Below are 15,588 nucleotides of genomic sequence, written 5' to 3'. Positions count from 1 at the left end.
TTTGTGACCCCATGGACTGTAGCCCTCCAGGCTCCTTTGTCCATGGGATTTCTCAGGCAAGAACACTGGAGTGGATGGCCATTTCCTTCTCCAGGGGATCTTCCTGACCCGGGGTAGAACCCGCATCTGCTGCACTGGCAGATGGATTCTTTACCATCGAGCCGCCTGGGAAGTCCTGATGTGCACAGATACATATTCTTCCTTCCTTGACTTTTGTCTGTCTGAAAGCTCTAGGAAGGAGAGATTTTCTTTCTTTAATCTATGAGTCTGTTTTCATTTTGCTTTGTCTTTAGATTCCACATATAAGTGAGATCCTGTGGTATCTTCTTTCTCTGTCTGACTTATTTCTCTTAGTATTATACCCTCTAGATCCAGTTGTTTTATTGTAAATTGCAACATTTCATCTTTTTTTTAATGGCTGAGTAATTTTCCATTGTAAATGTCCATCACATCTTCTTTATCCATTAGTCTACAGGTGGGGACTTAGGTTGCTTCCATATCATGGTTATCGTAAATAATGCTGCAATGAGCATGGTGTGCATATCTTTTCAAATTTGTGTTTTTGTTTTCTTCAGATAAATGTCCAGAGATGAAACTATTGGATCATATGGCAGTTCTATTTTTAATTTTTTGAGGGATGCTCATGATGGCTTCCATAGTGGCTATACCAGTTTACAATGCCACCAACAGTGCACAAAAGTTCCCTTTTCTCCACGTCTTTGCCAATACTTGTTATTGTTGTCTTTTGGATGATAGCCACTCTGGTAGGTGTGGGGTGGTATCTAATTTGTGGTTTTAATTTGCATTTCCCTAATGATTAGTTATATTGAGCATCTTTTCATGTGTCTGTTGGCCATCTGTATGTCTTCTTAGGAAAAATGTCCCTTCAGATCTTCTGCCTACTTTTTGAATTGGATTGTTTGTTTTTCTAATGTTGAGCTGTGCAAGCCCTTTATGTATTCTGGATAGTGAAAGTGAAAGTTGCTCAGCCCTGTCCAACTCTTTGCAACCCCATGGACTATTCAGTCCATGAAAATCTCCAGGCCAGAATACTGGAGTGGATATCCTTTCCCTCCTCCAAGGGATCTTCCCAACCCAGGGATTGAACCCAAGTCTCCTGCATTGCAGGCAGTTTCTTTACCAGCTGAGCCACAAGGGAAGCCCAAAATACTGGAGTGGGTAGCCTATCCCTTCTCCAGCAGATCTTCCTGACCCAAGAATCAAACCAGAGTCTGCTGCATTGCAGGCTAGTTCTTTACCAACTGAGCTATGAGGGAAGCCCATATTCTGGATATTAACTCCAGTTCTAGAAAAACATCTATTTCTGCTTTATTGACTATGCCAAAGCCTTTGACTGTGTGGATCACAATCAACTGTGGAAAATACTTAAAGAGATGGGAATACCAGACCATCTGACCTGTCTCTTGAGAAACCTGTATGCAGGTCAGGAAGAAACAGTTAGAACTGGACATGGAACAACAGGCTGGTTCTAAATAGGAAAAGGAGTACATCAAGGCTGTATATTGTCACCCTGCTTATTTAACTTCTATGCAGAGTACATCATGAGAAACGCTGGGCTGGAAGAAGCACAAGCTGGAATCAAGATCACCAGGAGAAATATCAATAACCTCAGCAATGCAGATGACAGCACCCTTATGGCAGAAAGTGAAGAGGAACTAAAAAGCCTCTTGATGAAAGTGAAAGAGGAGGGTGAATATGTTGGCTTAAAGCTCAACATTCAGAAAACAAAGATCATGGCATCTGGTCCCATCAGTTCAGTTCAGTTCAGTTCAGTCACTCAGTCGTGTCCAACTCTTTGCGACCCCATGAATTGCAGCACGCCAGGCCTCCCTGTCTATCACCATCTCCCGGAGTTCACTCAGACTCACGTCCATCGAGTCCGTGATGCCATCCAGCCATCTTATCCTGGGTCGTCCCCTTCTCCTCCTGCCCCCAATCCCTCCTAGCATCAGGGTCTTTTCCAATGAGTCAACTCTTTGCATGAGGTGTCCAAAGTACTGGAGCTTCAGCTTTAGCATCATTCCTTCCAAAGAAATCCCAGGGTTGATCTCCCTCAGAATGCTGGTCCCATCACTTCATGGGAAATAGATGGGGAAACAGTGGCTGACTTTATTATGGGGGGCTCCAAAATCACTGCAGAGGTGATTGCAGCCATGAAATTAAAAGACGCTTGCTCCTTGGAAGAAAAGCTATGACCAACCTAGATAGCATATTAAACAACAGAGACATTACTTTGCCAACAAAGGCCCGTCTATTCAAGGAAACGACTGAGTGACTTCACTTTCACTTTTCACTTTAATGCATTGGAGAAGGAAATGGCAACCCACTCCAGTGTTCTTGCCTGGAGAATCCTAGGGATGGAGGAGCCTGGTGGGCTGCTGTCTATGGGGTCGCACAGAGTCGGACACGACTGAAGTGTCTTCGTAGCAGCAGTCAAGGCTATGGTTTTTTCAGTAGTCATGTATGGATATGAGAATTGGACTGTGAAGAAAGGTGAGCGCCAAAGAATTGATGCTTTTGAACTGTGGTATTGGAGAAGACTCTTGAGAGTCCCTTGGACTGCAAGGAGATCCAACCAGTCCATTCTAAAGGAGATCAGTCCTGGGTGTTCTTTGGAAGGACTGATGTTAAAGCTGAAACTCCAATACTTTGGCCACCTCATGCGAAGAGTTGACTCATTGGAAAATACCCTGATGCTGGGAAGGATTGGGGGCAGGAGGAGAAGGGGACGACAGAGGATGAGATGGCTGGATGGCATCACCGACTCGATGGACATGAGTTTGGGTGAACTCCGGGAGTTGGTGATGGACAGGGAGGCCTGGTGTGCTGTGATTCACGGGGTCGCAAAGAGTCGGACACGACTGAGAGACTGAACTGAACTGAGATATATCATTGCAAATATCTTCTCCCACACAGTAGGTGGCCTTTCCATCTTGTTGATTGTTTCTTTCTCTGTGCAAAAGATTCTTAGTTTGATGTAGTCCCACTCATTTATGTTTGTGTTTGTTTCTCTTGCCTGTGAAGACAGACCCAAAAATATATTGATAAGATCAATGTCAAAAAGCATAGATTCTTTTGCATGTAGCCGTCCAATTTTCTCAATGCCATTTTTTGAGGAAGTTGTTTTTCTTTGTATATAATTTCTTTGTATATAATTACCTCCTTTTTAACAGATTAACTGACTGTATACCCTTGGGCCATTTCTAGGCTCTCTGTTCTGTTCTATTGATACATATGTCTGTTTTTGTGTCAGCCCCATATTGTTCTGATTACTGTGACTTTGTAATATAATTTGAAAACAAGGAGTATGATACCTCCAGCATTGCTCTTCTTTTTTCAAGATTGCTTTGGTTATGAGAAGTCTTTCATGGTTCCATACAAATTTTAGAATTATTTGTTTTAGTTTTGTGCAAAATGCCATTGGCATTTTCATAGGGATTGCTTGAAATCATAGACTGCATTGTAGAATGGTTGTTTTAACAATATTACTTGTTCCAATCCATGAGCACACTATAGCTTTCCATTTGTTTGCGTCAGCTTTAATTTCTTTCATCAGTGTCTTGTTTTCCAAGGACAGGTCTTTATATCCTTAATTAGATTTATTCCTAAATATTTTATTCTTTTTGATGCAATGGTAAATGGGATTTTTGTCTTAATTTCTCTCTCTTACAGTTCATTGTTAGTGTGTAGAAAGGCAACATATTTCTGTATATTAATTTTGTACCCTGCAGCTTAGTGAACTGGAAGTCCCAGTTGTCTCCTGCCTCTTCAAGAGGCTTTCCAAGATCAGAAAGTGGGTTTGAACCAGGCCCCTTTTAAATTATTAACTCTGTGCTGGGACTGAGTGTGAGATGCTGTGTGTGTCCTTTAAAAATGGAGTCTCTGTTTCCCCTGGGCCTCTGGTTGTCTTGAACATAAGTCGAATGTTCTGAGGCCTGACCTTTCCAATGGAAGACCCCTAGACTGAGGACCCCTTTATGGAGCATGGACCCCTCCCTCCTTGGTGAGGACCTCTACGATTGTGATGTTCCTCCCACTGTCCGTCATTAACGTGGGGGTTTGGGTCCTGACCATACTGCATCTCCACTCCTTTTACCAGTCTCTCTGCTTCCTTCTTTATGTCTTCCATTGTGGGTAATATTTTCTGCCAGTCTCAGGATCATTCTTATTGATGGTTGCTCTGTAAATAGTTATAATTTTGATGTGTTCATGGGAGGTGAGTTCAGGGTCTTCCTACTGTACCATCTTGACCACTTTCTTGAATCCTTCAAATAAAACATTATTTAGCCTTAAAAATGAATGAAATTTAGACAAATCCTACAAAATACTACATCAATGACAAATCTTGAAGACATTAAGCTAATGAAAAAAAGCCAGTTACAGAAGAACATTCCCACTTACATGAGGTATCTGGAATAGGCAAATTTAAAAAGACATAAAGTAGACCAGAGGGCTGGGGGTAGGAAAAATGGTCAGTTAGTTTTTAATAAGTACAGAGTTTGAGATCAGGAAGATATACGTTCTTAAGGTAGATGGTGATGTTAGTTACCAATACTGTGAATATAATTAATACCACTGAACTGTACTTTTAAAAAAATAGTTTAAATGGTAAATTTAATGTTTATGTCTGTGTATATTTTGCCCCGATATACAAAATACGGGGCGGGGGGGAAAGGTAGAGAAAAGTTATGGGGCCCGTCCAAATTTCTACCTAGTGGTAAGAGAACTGCCCACTCTGAATAGGCTTACAGGGCCAGGGAGGGACACGAATGAAGCTGTGTTTGTCTTTACACCACCTGAGTCCTACTGGTTCAAAATGTGAGTGACAAAACTACTAGAAAATCCTACTCAAGCTGACTTAAACTAGAAAGCAGATGTGTTGGCTTAAGCAACTACTGTATGCAAGTATTTCTCAAACTTTCATGAGCCTCAGAAGCACTTACCGGGCTTGTTAAAACACAAATTGCTGTACCCCACCCTGGAGTTCCTGGCTCAGTAGGTCTGCAATGCAAGCTGAGAAGTTGCATTTCTAACCCACTGCCAGGTGGTGCTGAGGCTACATCTGTAATCACTGATGTGGGGCTCATAAGTCATCTGTGTTCACTGGGGCTCCGACTCTCTGCTAGTCTCTTTTGTCCGACCTCCATCTTTCAGCTGATCTACAGGCTGGTTTTGCCCACAAGAGCTAAAACGTCTGCCTCAGTTCCAGGCCTCAAGTTCATATACAACGTAATCCAAAGCAGGAGAAATGCCATTTGTCCCAGCATTCCAGGCACAAGCCTAATTGGGTCTCTTCAGATCTGATGCCTTCACAAAGAGTTACCCTGCTCAGGGTATAGAATTGTGGGCTGGCTTCTACTTGATGCTGGGCTGAGCAGAAATATGAAGAGGGGAATAGATGATGGGGAAGTAGTCTATACACATCCATAATCCCAGAAGTGAAACTCAAAGTGGGCAGAGGTTAGACCATATGTCTCCTGATGAGAACGGAAGAACAGAACTTGGAATTAATGGGCAAGCTACTGAATCATCTAATCAGAGGACTGATAGAGTCAATTTCAGGAAGTTTACACCAGCAAAAGTTTGGAACATGGACTAGGGAGAAGCAACCTGGAAGGTAAGGAGAGAAGCAGTTCACAGTGGTTCCCAGCTAGCTCCGACTTGCACCTGTCCTTTAGAGCATTAAACTGGATGTTTAATAGTGTTCCCCACCACAGTGTACCCCCGGGTATTCCCCACTTCCACTGTTACTCTGCTTTTTCTTTCATTTTTTGTGCACGTCTCACCTTCTAACATGCCACATACTTTACTTGTTATGGTTATTATTTCTTTTTTAAAAATTTGTTTATTTGGCTATGTTGGCTCTTAGCAGTGGGATACAGTCTCTTCACTGCACCACGTGGGATCATTTGTTGTGGCACACAGACTCTCTGGCTGTGACGTGTGGGTTCAGTAGTTGTAGCACAAGGGTTTAGAAGCTCTGTGCATATGGGATCTTGTTAGTAATTCCCAGCTGATGCTTTTGAACTGTGGTGTTGGAGAAGACTCTTGAGAGTCCCTTGGACTGCAAGGAGATCCAAACAGTCCATTCTGAAGGAGATCAGCCCTGGGATTTCTTTGGAAGGAATGATGCTGAAGCTGAAACTCCAGTACTTTGGCCACCTCATGAGAAGAGTTGACTCATTGGAAAAGACTCTGATGTTGGGAGGAATTGGGGGCAGGAGGAGAAGGGACGACAGAGAATGAGATGGCTGGATGGCATCAGTGACTCGATGGACGTGAGTCTAAGTGAACTCCGGGAGTTGGTGATGGACAGGGAGGCCTGGTGTGCAGCGATTCATGGGGTTGCAAAGAGTCGGACAGGACTGAGTGACTGAACTGAACTGAGGCTGATTTTGGGTCTCTTGTTACACCTGATTCAAGTTCAGCTTGCAGTCAATTATTAGCACCTAATCTTTTCTCACAGACTTCTAGTAAAGCAGTTCTTCCACTTTTCAAGTTCAGGCATTTGATATTTTTGGTCCTAGATGCGAAACAACAGCTTGGTGAGCACCTACACAATTATTCCAGAATTCCATCTGATGTAGTAAACCTGGGGACTTTGACTATTTTAGGGCATCAAGGTTCTGTCTCAGATGGTTCATACCTTCTTAGGATCTCATTCTCCGTAACAGCAAACAGAAAAGATGATGCAGCTCTACTGAGTTCCACCTGGCTTATGCCTCGTGCTCACAGCCACTTGCTCTCCTGACTCGTTCATGGCAAAATGCTCCTCTCGAACTGTCATTTGAGAGTCTCTGACACAAGATCTGAGCTCTTCTTAGCAGCCACGATACATTTGATGAAGGACGAAACCAAATCAGTTCTCTCTGTGGCTGCAGGACTGCAGCTTCCATGGAGCCAGGTGACACCAGGCCCATGTCTGCAAGGACAGTCCTGCTAAGCAGCCTCAGCGGGGCGGCCCATGCTGGAGCCACCCGCATGAAGACCACGCACAGTCCTTTCGTTTCCTCACCTGCTTGTGTCTTCCACAATTCCCTAGGGCTTTGTTTCTTTCTTCAGACTGTACCTAGAAAGCCCATCTGGCAAGGCCAAGTGCCCTGGGTCTGTCTTCCTCTCAGGAAATTTTCTTTTTTCATGAAATTACAGATATTTTACAGCTGGAAGGAATTTTCCATACCAGGTCAACCACAATTTGTCACACGTAAAAGATTTAAAAAAAAACACCGAATTGGAGGCTTTATGATGGCAACACAGCATATTATCAGTGTTTCTGATTACAGGAAAACTCTGGTTTGTGGCCTGAATTTTACTCCAGAATTCTAATAGCAGAAGTTCAGATGGATCACAAAAAGAAAACTGATCCTGGATGGGGGAACCGTTCTCTCCAGACACCAAAGCAGTTGGTGCCCTCAAAATCTTGCTCAAAGACGTGCTGCCCCAAGAAGCCTTCCTCAATTATTCCAGCCCACAAGGACCTTCCTGTCCCCGAACAAGACAGTGTTCAGTTAGAACCAATTTATAATGTCGTAATGTCTGGCATTTCAGCATTCTCTGCTTCACGGGCATGCCTTCTCCTCTGTCTCCTGAGTCGAAGTCTGAGCTCTATGAGAACAGAAACCATGTAAATATTTATTATAATCCTCACAGTGTACAACACGGCTTCTGACACGGGATAACTGCTCAATAAATACATGTGGATTGATAATCACTGGGAGAATAAAACCCCATGCGATGCCATGACCTGTCTGTGATGAGGCAGCCCCTACCCTCTTTGCACAAGGACGACATTTTAATAAATGATCGTGTACTCAGTACTGAAATTGATCTGTATTCAATATCACAAATGATCTGAGACCTCTGAACAACTTACTCTACTGTTTTCTTTGGATTTTATTTTATCCCCTAAAGAGTCAGACAAGATTTTTTTACTTTATTAAAGATAATTACATTTTACTCTTTAAATGAGCAAACCTTTGTTGAATGCCTCCAATTTGCAAAAAAAAAAAAAAAAAAAATGGTTTCAGGTAATTTGGGGACACAATGAGAAATACAAACTAACCTCTGCCCTCAAAGAATTTAGTCTACCGGAAGAGACAAATGCATGCATAAATCAATACAATAAAAGGCAGAATAAGATAAACTGCTTGAAAGAAGTTGAAGCAAAACACATTGGAAACAGAAGAATCATGAGAATATAGAATTCAGGATTAAAAGGTCTTTAAAAATTATCTAATCTAACTCTCCAAAGGCTACGCGAATCCCTCTACAATATAATCAAGTAACCATCTATCTACCCCAAGTGTGAACAGCTCCAGTGATAGATCTCATTACCTCCCAGACTCATAGTTCTTTTTTTTTTTTTTTGGCTGTGCTGGGTTTTTGTTGCTGCTCAAAGGGGCTACCCTCTAATCGTGGAGCACAGGCTTCTCACTGCAGTGGCGTCTCTTGTTGTGGAGCTTGGGCCCCAGGGCGCACGGGCTTCAGTAGTTGTGGTGTGTGGGTTCAGTAGTTGCGGCTCCCTGACTGCAGAGCACAGGCTCAATAGTTGTGGCGCGTGGGCTTAGTTGTTCCGTGGCACATGGGACCCTCCCAGATCAGGGATCAAACCCAAGTCTCTTATATTGGCAGGCAGATTCTTTACCACTGAGTCACCAGCGAAGGAGAAGGCAAAGGCATCCCACTCCAGAACTCTTGCCTGGAAAATCCCATGGATGGAGGAGCCTGGTGGGCTGCAGTCCATGGGGTCACTAAGAATCAGACACGACTGAGTGACTTCACTTTCACTTTTCACTTTCATGCATTGGAGAAGGAACTGGCAACCCACTCCAGTGTTCTTGCCTGGAGAATCCCAGGGACAAGGGAGCCTGGCGGGCTGGCGTCTATGGGGTCACACAGAGTCGGGCACGACTGAAGCGACTTACTAGCAGCAGCAGCAGCACCAGGGAAACCCCAAGACTCATAATTTTAAGCCTAATAATTTTTTTCTCCTATCAGTGGATACATGTAAGATCAAGTGTCTGACCGTTGGGGTGATTACTGGGGTGCAATCCACTGGGGCGCAAAGTCCTATTCTATATAGCATGGGGCACACCTATCAGTGGGTTTCCCAGGTGGCTCGGTGATAAAAGGATTTGCCTGCCAGTGCAGGAGATGCAGAAGACATGCGTTGGATTCCTGGATTGGGAAGATCCCCTGGAGAAGGAATGGCAACTCGTTGTTGTATTTTTGCTGAGAGAATCCCAGGGACAGAGGAGCCCGGCAGGCTACAGTCTATGAGGTCACAAAGAGACAGACATGACTGACGTGACTTAGCATGCATGCATGGATGTGAAAAAAATTTTAATATATAAAATGTCTAACTACTATTGGAATCAGAGACCTATCAGATAGAGGAGTCATTAGGAAATCAGCTGGCCACTCGGGATCTCACAAAGTGGAATCATCACTGTTCAGTATCTTCCCTTTACATTTTCATGTCCAGCAACTCGGTTTATTCTGTTCTTTCATGGTGAAGCAGGCCTGGGCATTGTGAATGACTTTAACAAAACTTAGAAAGGAATGGTGTATAAATAAGAACACCAAGTGCAAGGGTAAAATACAAATCAAAAAAGAAAAAATAATTCCGTCATACAAAAAGGGAGACCCGCCACCCCTCTCCCTTTTGTTTCAGCACTTACTTTAGAAAACTTGGAAATTCTTTTTCTGCCTCTCTGAGATGAGTGTAAAAATTTTTTTTTCTTTAAACTGAATAAGCCTTTTGCCAGCTTTAAGACCCAGGAATACTTTCTCAGGAATTTGGGAGTCATTTCTGAAAAGTATTCATCGAGGAGGACAAGGCAGCCAGTTTCTGTAGGAGGGTTAGAGCCTAATTTTGGTGGACCACCTGCCTCTGACTTGCAAACCTACCTCCTGTCACAAGGATGTGAGAAGTTTTATAAGTCCTGAGGATGTAACATAGAGCATGGTGACTGTAGCTAGCAGTACTGTGCTGTATATTTGGAAGCTGCTGAAAGACTAGATCGTAAAAGTTCTTATCACAAGAAAACAAATTTGTGACTATGTGTGGTCACGGATGTTAACTAAACTTATTGTGGAAATGACTTTACAACATATACATTTATCATTTTGCCATAAACTGACACAATACTGTATGTCAGTTATATCTCAATGAAACTGGGAGGAAAAGGAGATAAGACATTTATTTCTCCTTTGGATAAAGCCAATAGCTAACACAGATGGTCACTGTAATTACTACTACTACTACTAAGTCGCTTCAGTCGTGTCCAACTCCATGCGACCCCATAGACGGCAGCCAACCAGGCTCCCCCGTCCCTGGGATTCTCCAGCTAAGAACACTGGAGTGGGTTGCCATTTCCTTCTCCAATGCATGAAACTAAAAAGTGAAAGTGAAGTCACTCAGTTGTGTCCGACTCTTAGCGACCCCATGGACTGTAGCCCACCAGGCTCCTCCGTCCATGGGGTTTCCCAGGCAAGAATACTGGAGTGGGGTGCCATTGCCTTCTCCGACTGTAATTACTAGCTAGCAATTATTATGTGTGACAAATAGCATGCAAATAGTGAGCTGCATCTGCTTAACTGTGTAGGGCAAGATGTCTTTGCAGTCTCTTAGCAGATTGCCTGTGATATGCATCACATCCTGATTGAATGCTTAGTGATAAAAATGTTTCCATTCTCCTTTACTATTGTGGACAGGTTTTTTTTTTTTTTAATTGGAGGATAATTGCTTTGCAGTGTTGTGATGGTCTCTGCTGTACATCAGTGTGAATCAGTCATAATTATATATATATTATATATGTATATAATATGCAATACATATAATCATAGTTATATATATATATATATCTCTTCCCTCTTGAGCCTCCCGCCCCTGTGTATTCCACCCTTCTAGATGGTCACAGAGCACCAGGCTGGTCTCCCTGCATCACAGAACAGCTTCCTGCTAGCTTCTATTTCACATATAATAGTGCATATATGTCAATGCTACCTTCTCAACTTGTCCTAGCTTCTCCTTCCCTCTCTGTGTCCACAACTGTGTTTCCTGTGTCTCCATTTCTTCTCTGTCTATAGGTTCATCAGTACTATTTTTCTAGATATCATATACATGTTAACATATACATGTGTTTTCCTTTTTCTGACTTCACTCTGTATAACAGGCTCTAGGTTCATCCACCTCACTACAACTGACTCAAATCCATTCCTTTTTATGGCTGAGTAATATTTCATTCTATTCTCATCAGGTGGATTGGAGTGCAGGGGGAGAGGGAGAGGAGAGAGAACAGCTGACTCGTTGGAAAAGACCCTGATGCTCGGAAAGACTGAGGCCATACGGAGAAGAGGGAGACAGAGGTGAGAAGGCTGAATGGCTTTCAATGAACGTGAACTTGGATGAATTCCAGGAGACGGTGAGGAATAGGGAGGCCTGGCGTGCTGCAGTCTGTGGGGTCGCGAAGAGTCAGACACGACTTGGCGACTGAACAACAAAAATATTCCATTCTATATATGCACCACAGCTTCTTTATCCATGTGGACAGGTTTTGTGGGTTGACAAGGAGTTTCGGTTTCTGTCCCCAGCACACGTCATTCACGGGCAACGAGAAGAGCTCCAAGTGCCTGCTTCCCGTATTCTCTCTGCATAGGAGAACCTTCAGGGAGGCCAGATTTTCTCCAGAAAATCCCTTGGTGAGTATTCTTGTTTGACTTGTGTATCCCTCAAAAGATACGTACAAAATACAAATGTCCTAACCCCTATAAATAAAAGAAACAGGGTCTGTACAGGGGTAATCGAGTTAAAATGAGGTGTCAGGGTGTGCCCTAATCCAGTGTGACTGGCATCCTAGTGAAAAGGGGAAGTTTGAACAGAGACAGGTATGTCTAGAAGGAAGATGACGTGAAGAGGACTGCCTTCTATAAGACAGGGAGAGACGCCTGGAACAGATCCCTCCTCCACAGCCTTTAGAAGAAAGGAACCAACCCTGTGAACGTGAAGTTACTCAGTCCCGTCTGACTCTTTGCAACCCCAAGGACTGTAGCCTGCCAGGCTCCTCCATCCATGGGGTTTTCCAAGCAAGAACACTGGAGTGGGTTGCCATTTCCTTCTCCAGGGAATCTTTCCCACTCAGGGATCAACCCTGGGTCTCCCGCATTGCAGGCAGACTCTACCGTCTGAGCCAGCCTGTAACCACCTTGGTTTTGCAGTTTCTAGTCTTTTCAGAACTGTGAGATGATGCAGTTCAGTTGTACAGCCCACTTGGTTTGTGCTCCTTTGTTATGACCCTAGCTAACTAATACACTGGGTGTCGAGTCACAGCAAGGAAAGGTTATTGCAAGAGTTAAATGTAAAATGGACTTGGGTATATAGTCTGAGGTCCTCACTTCATGATGGGAATCCTCTTAGCCTGAGAAAAAGACAGATCGGGTCACTGTCCACCCCATGGCCTCCATTCTCACCCCCAAAGTACTGAGACACTGTGATTCATCTGGGCTTTATGGGATCCTTTTTCTAGCTCCAGTAGACCACTCCCAGGTCATTTGCTCATTTATATACAGGTGTGAATTTATTACAAGTCCAGTGCAGAGCCGTCAATATATAATGACACCTGGATAAAGAGTTCAGATCTGTGCTTAGAGATGGCAAGAAACTATTCTAAGGTCTCTGTCCCCAGACAGAATAACTCAGCTTGATCGTCTGGAAATAAATTTAAAGTTCATAAAAATAAAAATATATAACACCCTTGAGGGCTTTTGGAGAATATACTTTTCAACTGAGTTATGTGTCTTGAAAACGAAGTGGCATCATCCTTTTCTGGCACCTGCAGCATGGAAGCGTCAGACCAGTTCTCCTATGGTCCCGTGTGGTGGCTTTGTGATGGAAATAGGCCTGGCTTAGTCAACTCCAGCTGCCGCAAGAAAAGACCATAGACTGCTAGTTTAGCTTAAGCACAAAGGGAGTTTTCACAGTTCGGAGGCTGGAAGTCCGAGATGAGGGTGACGGCAAGATGGACATCTGGTGAGAGCTCTGTCCCTGAGCTGGGGAAGGTGGCCTTTGCGTTGTGAGAGCGTGGGTAAAGTGTGAGGCTGCCTCTGCTCAGAAGGCTCCACCCTCATGACCGCATCTAACCCTGATTACCGCCCAAGGGTGCATCTCCCTCTGCGTCCTGTTGACTGCGGGAGCGTCAACATAAGAGTTGAGAGGTGCAAGGATGCAGCTGAGTCCATCGCAGCGCCTCTGAGCAAAGAATGGGCCTCTTCTTCCCTCAGGGCAGATGCAGTCCACACCTGGGCGTGGCCTTGTGAGCCACGTGGGGGCTAGTTTTGAGTCTCCTTTGGCCCCCCCAGCCGCCACCTCTGGGATGCATTTGGGCAGTGTGCAAATTATACCTAGACTGAAAACCACCAGCCTCCGTAAAAAGAGGTTAATCCACCATAGCCATCAGTTCTGCTTTCGGTAACAGAATTATGGGAAAGAGAGGGGTCTCAAGGTAGGTCAACTTTTCCTTGAAGGTTTTTCTTCACATTGGCCAGGCAGTTTCGTAAGCCGGGTCTCCGTGAGGTACGCTATAGGCTCCAAGGCCATTTGAGGTGATTCCCCAGACCTGGCCTTCCCCGATTACCTTGACAGGTTCTTGTTCTCCGTCTGCCTTTGCCTCGGTTTTGTCTCTCTTCAGTCCCCAGCTCTTGGGTGTGACCCTTTGACTCAGCATGCACTTCCTCATTGGGGGCCTGAGGGCTTCTCTGGGATACTCTGACCTGACACGTCACTCAGGGCGGGAACTTTCCAGTCCCAGCCTCAGTTTCCACAATCCACACCCTGCTCCAGGTCAGTCAGTCCATCAGCCGTGGATGGCCCAGCCCCTGCGGCCTTCCCTTCTTCCCTTCTCTTCCCTTCAGGGTGGGAGGCGATGGCAATCACCTCCAGGAGGAGTGGAGGGCGGTGGGACACCTGGGAACTCGGGTTGGTAGTCCCGCAGGTGGAGGTGTGTCTGCTCTGCGCAGGTTGTCCAACCCTGAGATTGGAACACTGTGTGTGAGCCGTCCTTCTATTTTTAAAACTCTCTGTTAGCTCTAACACAATCACTATTGGGTTTTTCTGTATCTTTTACATCCAATACTTCGATACCCGATCACTGCCTAAAAGTCTGAAAACAATGATATATTTTGAAAATTGAGGGGGAGAGGGATAAGTTAAAAGTTTGGGATTAACATAAAAAAAGAAAAAGAAAATTGAAAGTCCTTTCACATATGTATTTTTTATTTTAATTGTCATAAAGTCTTTGGGAAGAAGGTATTATTGTTCCCTATAAGAGAAACAGATGCTGCAGAAGGGACTTTATAATTCCCACCCAACTTGAGGTTGTTGCCCTAATGCAACCCCAGAGTATTGACCTAAAATTCTGACCCAGTGCCCCTAAAAACAGCAAAAAAATCACTGGTAGAGTAACTTCAAGTGCTTAGTTTCAGGAGAACATGTGTATTAAGCTCTACTTTCTGGGTAACAAAACTGAGCTTTCTGGAGGATGTATTTCAGATGAATCAGGAAAATGCAGCGTCCACGGTTATTTCAGGTAGTCTTTCATTTTTGCTTGTTTAAGATTTTTTCTAATATTGAGATGTAGTCGATATAACATTAGTTTCAGGTATACACCATAAAGATTTGATATTTGTTATGTATTGCAAAATGATCACCACTGTCGACAGAAAGAAAACTTGCACAGCGTGAAAGCTGGGAGTTAAATTTTATTTGGGTACCTTACTGACGACCACAGCTCAGGAGATGACCTCTCAGAAAACTCTGAGGAACTGCTTCAAAGCAGCAAGGGAGAAGCCACGCTATATAGAAACTTTTTTTTTTTTTGCTGGGAAAAGCATGTAGTCAAGCTTCAAAAGTACTGCTAATCACTAAGAACAGGCATCTCAAGTTAATAATTTTACTGCTTTTCTATGTATAAGAAGATATAAGACTCTGTGGTCATTTGAAATTTTTCTTAAATAGGCATCTTAATTATCTATGGGCAAGTATAATTATGGCTTTTGGGGGCTGCACCTCGCAACTTGCATGATCTTTGTTCCTCCGACCAGGGATCAAACCTGTGCCCCCAGCAGTGGAAGTGGGGAGTCCTAACCACTGGACCCATCAGGGAATTCTCAGGGAAAGTATATCCAAAAAATAGAATGTTTCCTGTTTTTCTCCATCCTGACTTCCCTTAAGGACACACTGCCGGTGGGCAACTGCAGTGACTAATGGCTTTATCTCTGCAGAACTGGAATGGCAGGCAACATTTTTTTCTTAACAGTACAATAACTCCAGTTAACATCTATCAACATACATAGTTACAAACTTTTTTCCTCATAATGGGAATTTTTGATGTCCTCCCCCTGCCCTACTACTTTCAAATATGCAATACAATATTACACACAGTAATACAATATTTGCTATAGTGACCGTGCCATATACTACATCTGCAAGACTCAACCATTTCAAAGCTGGAAATCTGTATCTTTGACCACCTTCACCCATTTCGCCAGCTCCCTGCTTCTCAGGTGGTC

This window comes from Ovis aries, chromosome 9, assembly GCF_016772045.2.
Source record: "Ovis aries strain OAR_USU_Benz2616 breed Rambouillet chromosome 9, ARS-UI_Ramb_v3.0, whole genome shotgun sequence".
NCBI lineage: Eukaryota > Metazoa > Chordata > Mammalia > Artiodactyla > Bovidae > Ovis > Ovis aries.
Note: the sequence above shows the minus strand (reverse complement) of the source record.